The sequence below is a fragment of the Ceratotherium simum genome, chromosome 40, assembly GCF_057802395.1.
Source record: "Ceratotherium simum simum isolate JZ-2026a chromosome 40, ASM5780239v1, whole genome shotgun sequence".
NCBI lineage: Eukaryota > Metazoa > Chordata > Mammalia > Perissodactyla > Rhinocerotidae > Ceratotherium > Ceratotherium simum.
In genome coordinates, this window is record NC_141939.1 from 11260001 (window position 1) to 11266554 (window position 6554).

Below are 6554 nucleotides of genomic sequence, written 5' to 3' on the forward strand. Positions count from 1 at the left end.
GAATCATGTAAAAAGTTTTAGGCTGATATTTTCATAAGGCTCATGGTATTTTGTAAAGGGTCTTTGTTGCATATCTTGACAATGTTGTAAACTCAACCAAAGCTTTATTGTAGCTCTTTGTTATGAAACTATGTCTGTCAAGTTAAATCTTTAAAATTTAAACTTGGAGAAATTGTGTGCATCCTTTTGTTCAGTAATTGATCAAGTTGAGAGATATTATCCAATCGCATCCCAGCTACTGATGAGACGCGCTGTTTATCTTTCCCGTGCCTTAAAATAAAATGTTAATTCGGTGAGTTCTAAATTTAAATTTTCTAAGGAAGAAACCTGGAGTATTATGTGCTCACAACTTTTGGCCGCCATCTTATTTCAACGTTGCTGGCATTTTCTCCAAAATACACAAGGACACACTGAAATTATCCTACTCTGGCAATAATGTACATATTGATGTGTATGCCCTTAACTCCATTGACAAATCTTTGGGGCAAAGAGAAGGTTCTAGTGTAAGAAAATATCTTAGCGTATTCCAAAACTACATTTTTTGAAAGCTACATTTTTAGACCTAATATATGTTCAATGACCTGCCCTCTCCAGGGAGCAGATTTTAGTTCAGGCCGCTGATAGTACAGAGGCTGCATCACAGAAAAGCCGTGCAGGGTCAGAAGTAGGTCCCATGGTATTTTCCCGCAGAGCTCTCCTCCTAACTATACAAAGAATCCACACACCAGGGGGTCAAAGTGCCAGCCACCGCCAAGGACTATCCCCCAGGTGCCTACCTGTGTGTGCACGCCCCTCCTTCCCTGCACAGAGATGCAACTGCAACCCCTCAACTCCTGCCCAGTGTCTGGCCTCAGCAAGCCATGCCCTAAAAAGAAGGAAATGCATCACCACCAGATTCTTACAAAGTTACAATTATCCCCTTAACTCTTCTAATTTCCTTCTTCTTCTACTTAAACTTTAATTTCAGACATCTTCTATACAACACGGAAGTCACGTTCCGGATGGAATTAAAAGAAAATTGACTTAGGGTACAGGATGGAAGTTTTTTGCCTTATATTGCATCTTAATAACTCAAAGTCAACTTGAAAAAGGGGAATATTATTAATCCATCTCCGTTTTTCTACTTTAAGTCACAACTTACATTTTGGTTCCAACTGGTGTTATTTTAATTACTACAGTGAATATTCCACAATTCATTACGAGGGCAGCATGTATGAAGGCATGCTGGGAAAGTTCTTTTGGATCTTTGTGGTTCGTTTCAGTTTTGAGGATTAACTGCATGTTTCATCTGTTAATGAATATATATGTGTTGAATTCCTTTCTCATTCTCAAGGAAACTATGGTTAAATTACTGTATCAAATTATTGCGTTTCATTCTGTCTCCAGTGGTGGGGTACGGGGGCTGGAGGTGGATATGTGTGTTTTTTCTTAAGCGATGTTAGTTTTAAACATATAAGGAGCCCAAAGGTTAAAATGGATTAAACTGCTGTCTGCCATAAACTTTAGAAATTGAAATAAATATGGTCGGTACAAGAAGATGATGTCTGTTTTGATTACATGGAAATGCCTTTGTAGTCCTTTTCTTTCAGGTGAAATAAACGTCTTTAAAATAAGCACGATAAATATGTTTCTAAGCACGGTGAATTGTAATTGTAATTAGCTCTTCCTCCTTTATGAGGTGGCATGCATCAGATTATGTCTAATTACTCCCAAGCAGTTTGCTCATTTCCTATTTTTGTGAAAAGTCTTACAATACATCTTTACAACCATAAAGACACTCATTTGTTTATACCCAGGCTTTTACGGGCAACTTGCATTCTTTTTATCTGAGGGGAAAAATTAAAGGTGAGCATCATTACGGGTCTCCCTTTAAACCCAGCAATCTACGCCTACTGAAGAATCAATGCCCGCTAGGCTAGCTGATATTCTGTAATAAATTCCTGCATTTTATAGACTTTTCCTTGACTAGGTAGCTGGTAATGCCATGGAAATTGATTATTTGTGATGTTCTTATCACTGCTTAAAATATCTAATTACTTTTCCTCCATGGATTTGGATTTGGCTTGCTGGATGTGGGGTGACTAATGAAGGAAGCCCCTTAAGTGGACAGACTGTCCCAGAGCACAAGGTGGTGTTGATAGCAAATCTGATCTGAATGAATTGGGTCAGATTTTATTTCAATGGAGTTTAAGATCTCAGAAATGAAGATGCAACTGAGTTTTCTGTGTTTCAAAAGTTTCTTTTAATAGTATTTACACCCTGTAGAAAGTGCTCGTAGCATATAGCTTTACTTAAACACATGGACATTTATAAATCCATTTTCCATAGATATAACATATCCTATAATTTTTATTTGGATTAGCACATGGTAACATATGACTTGGAATTCAATGAATGGTCTTAAATGCCTAAGATACAGGTTAATCCAATTAAAAACTAAATTAAAATTAAAAACAGAACAGTAGATGCAAAGGACTAATCTTCCAGAAAAAAACATAAGCTTAGAGCAATAATCTTATAGTAGCTATATTTAACTCTACGTATGCAATTATCTACTTTTAACGGTTCTGGATATTACATGGTCTCCTGACTAAATAAAGATATATCAATTCATAACTAAATATTGTTTCAATATCTTTTTATTTATTTATTTTGTGTGTGTGTGTGAGGAAAATTAGCCTTGAGCTAACATCTGTTGCCCGTCCTCCTCTTTTTGCTGAGGAAGATTCGCCCTGGGCTACCATCCGTGCCCATCTTCCTCTACTCTACATGGGACGTTGCCACAGCATGGCTTGACAAGCAGTGCGTCAGTCCGCGCCCAGGATCCGAACCTGCAAACCCAGGGCTGCCAAAGCGGAGCGTGAGAACTTAACCACTATGCCACAGAGTTGGCCCCTGTTTTAATATCTTTTAATGCCTTGAGACAAGACCTGTTGTTAGATTAGCATATGCTAAAAAAAAAAAAATGGACACACCAATATTGGAAATTGATGGCCAGGTAATAGGTGCTTTGACTTTGAGCCTTAACTTTGACTTTAACTTAATAACAATTTTGAATTGAGTCAAACAAACTATGCTTCTATCCTAATTGGAAATACTTCCACCAATCTCTCAACCTGAGCACACTCATGCCTTTGGTAAACTCAGGTGAAAGTTTTGCTCTTGCTAAAAACTATACAGATAAATTTCTTAGGTGGGTTTTCCTAAAACATCGTGTCAGGCTAAGCCAGTTTTGTCCGCATGAGAATGCCAAGTCTGCACACAGCCCTATGTCCTCCTTGTTGCCTTGTGTCGTGTGTATACATACCACCCTTCCAGAGCATGGTCGTTTCTAAAACTACATATGATCAGCATATGATCAGCACTTAAAAAGTATTCTCTCCATTTAATTTAAGGGAACTGAATTAAAAGAGTTTAGTAATAACCACTTTGACATATTTTGCTATCTAATGATTATTTGCTAAAGTAACTGCCTCCTGACCATACTGGAAGCCCTTTGAGAAGAGAAATTCTGCCTTATTTATCTTTATATCACCAAAATCTAAAAGAGCACCTAATGTAATGGTGCTGGGTGAGACTTAGAGGAATGTATGCATGCGTGCATGCAAAGTGTGCTGGCTCTGTTGCTAGTCCAGTCCCCACCAGGAGCAGAATGGGAAATTTTTTCTTATGCTAGACCATTGCAGCAAGAAGATGGAACTGTGATAAATTGAGAATGAATAACTTTAAGAGCCAAATATAATTTTTGGACAGTACCATGAGAATGAATATCATTTGTTAAAAACATGTTTAGGCTTTGGAAGCAAACAGGGGAAGTTCAAGTCCTCTCTCCAGCACGTTCTAACTCCATGATCCAGGGAAAGTTATTCACCCTTTCAAATCCTCTGTTCTCTCCTCCTAAGTGAGGAAATAAAAGTTTAATGTGAAGTTTAAATAAGATTGAACATGGCCAGTTCTTAGAAGATTATAAGTTCTACATATGGTTTAATTTTTTTCTTCTCTCCTGATTTTTGGTGATTGTAATTCCTCATTTTTCCGCTGAGAAATCAGGATCCCTGACTTCATTAAAATGGTTCATTTTTATTTGCAATAAATTTTAAGTCTTTTGTATTTTCCAGTTATTGGGTTTAATTATTCTTTCAGGATTAATTCTTTCAAGATTTTTTTTGTCTTATTTACTTTCATTCTCCTCCATTTCTGTGTTTTCATCTCTGCAATGATAGATCCTAAATCGTAGCATCTGGTAAGAACCTATAAATTTTGATAACTTTTATGACACAAAATACAACACAAAGATTTGTTTTTGTTCATCACACATCTTCATATCCTTGAGGAGAATGGAATTTTGATTTTTTGCATCATATCTTTTTAAATATTTAACCTTTATTTTCCAGAATTTTTCTGTACAGTATCAGCCCCAACATTGGATGAATTGCTTATAAAAACTATAAGGTACCAAATTTTTGTTTGGTTTTCAGAAATCTTTTCAGAGGGCAGGAATCTTTGTCTCCCAAGCATCTAGAACAGTGTCAGACACATAACAGGCACTCAATAAACACGTATTGAATGAAAGCTGGACAAAAATAAAAAGACACCTATGATAACATTTTAAAAATTAAATGAATAAAATCATCTGTTACTTCATTATGAAATTCATATTTTCAGCGTCTAAACACTAGCAAAACTTAGATCTCAAGTTACCAAATTTCACAGAAAAGTTAAAAAGAGCTCAGTGTCAATTCCTTATGTAATCATAACTATACCCTGGGGTAGAGACAAAATCAATGGAAGTTACTATGCATTATCTATTTAGCTCCACACGTTCCAGAATAATAATGGCAAATAGTTCTATGAACTCAGTGCTTTACCAGTGTTAACTCACTTAATCTACGTCACAACCCTGATTTCAGGGTCCTGTTGCACCAACAAGAAAATTGAGAGGCAGAAAGATTCAGTAACTTGTCTGAGGAAGGAGTGGGGCCAGACATCAAAACCTGAAGGCCAGGCTCCATGATCTGTGCAATACACTATGGTGCCTCACAACCAAATCATAATAATAGTAACAAATTTTTGTGCTTATTTTCCCCTCTTCATTGTATGAGACTACATGTGCACAGAACACACCTGTATACGTTTTGTGGGCTTATTAGTCCAATCTCAACAGAAGTTGAGAATACCAGCCCATTCACATGCCTTATCTGCCTCTCCCGAATCCCCTATCCCTCTACCTTCATTACCTTGATTATTCTGCCAACCTAGGACTCTCTCAGCAATCTTCTCTTCTAATGCTGCCATCAACCACTGCCATGTACCTCCAAATGCCTGCCGCAAAGCATTTTCTCCTTTCTAACTTACCCCAATATTCACAGCTCCTCATTGGAAGAACAGTGCTATACTCTTTCTCATATACCTCTAAAATAAGCTATCTATTATTTGCAGCTGGGTTTTTTTTTTTTTTTCTATTGACTTCCTTACAGCATTTCTTTACTCCTATTGGGAGATGGAAAAAAAGCTTTAAAATTAATAAAATTATAAGTTAGATTGTCGTGCTCTCTAAAACCTTGTCCTGAAAATTGAAGTTATATTTAATGAGTTATCTAACCTGCATTGATGCATTTCAGGAAATGAAATGCTATCCCCATTTTCATAACTTTATTTGAAAGGAGACTCTATATGATGCATCAAGATGCTTATCCTCTGATTCCATTATATGAAAGTGACAAAGAAAATTACCTTATAAACTCTTCAGTGCTGCACACAATTTTTTTGTTCCTCCATCCATCCACCCTTTCCTTTTAAGGAATTTCCTCCTTTGTATAGTTAGTCCCCATTCTTCCAATATAGAAATTGCTTCCTTCAGATTTAAGCCATGTCTAAAATCATTCTGTTTGCAACTTAGGCTGTTCAACAGACAATATGATCTTTGGAAACTAGGAGTCATGCTTTCCATTGCCACCTGGTAGGAATAATTGTCGAGGAGTTTTAATTGTGCAGAGAGTTCTGTTCTGATTGTTTAGCAGATAGAAGAGATCATGAAAGAGTGATATGGGCTATGTTTGCTCCTGTCTGAACAGGAAAATGTATTGTCGCTATTCTCCCTTGACTGAAGGCGGAACTGACCCTCATGCACTCATTCCACATTTCCTGCACATCTGTGTGCCAGGAACCACGCTGGGCAGAGTCTACATGGGAAGGCAGACATGTGCACACATAAGTAATGTTCAAAATAATAAGGATTACAGTAAGAGCAAACACAAAACATTATCGGAGGGTGGGTGAGAGAGTGACTCACAATGCTAATGAACCCTCTGGAAAAGGTTTCTTGAAGGAATTCTTTTACATGACAGTTTTCCAGTTGACAGAAAAGAGGAAAGACATGACACCAAGAAAAAATAGCATACAAAAAGGGAGGGAGGGATAAATATCCTGGAATATTCAGTGAAGAGCAAAAAGCTTGATGTAGCTGGAAGCTAGTAAAGGTGGGAAGTAAGAAAGAAATCAGATGTTTTTGAAGAGATATGGCAGATAAAGCCATTTATTTGTTCAAGCAACAA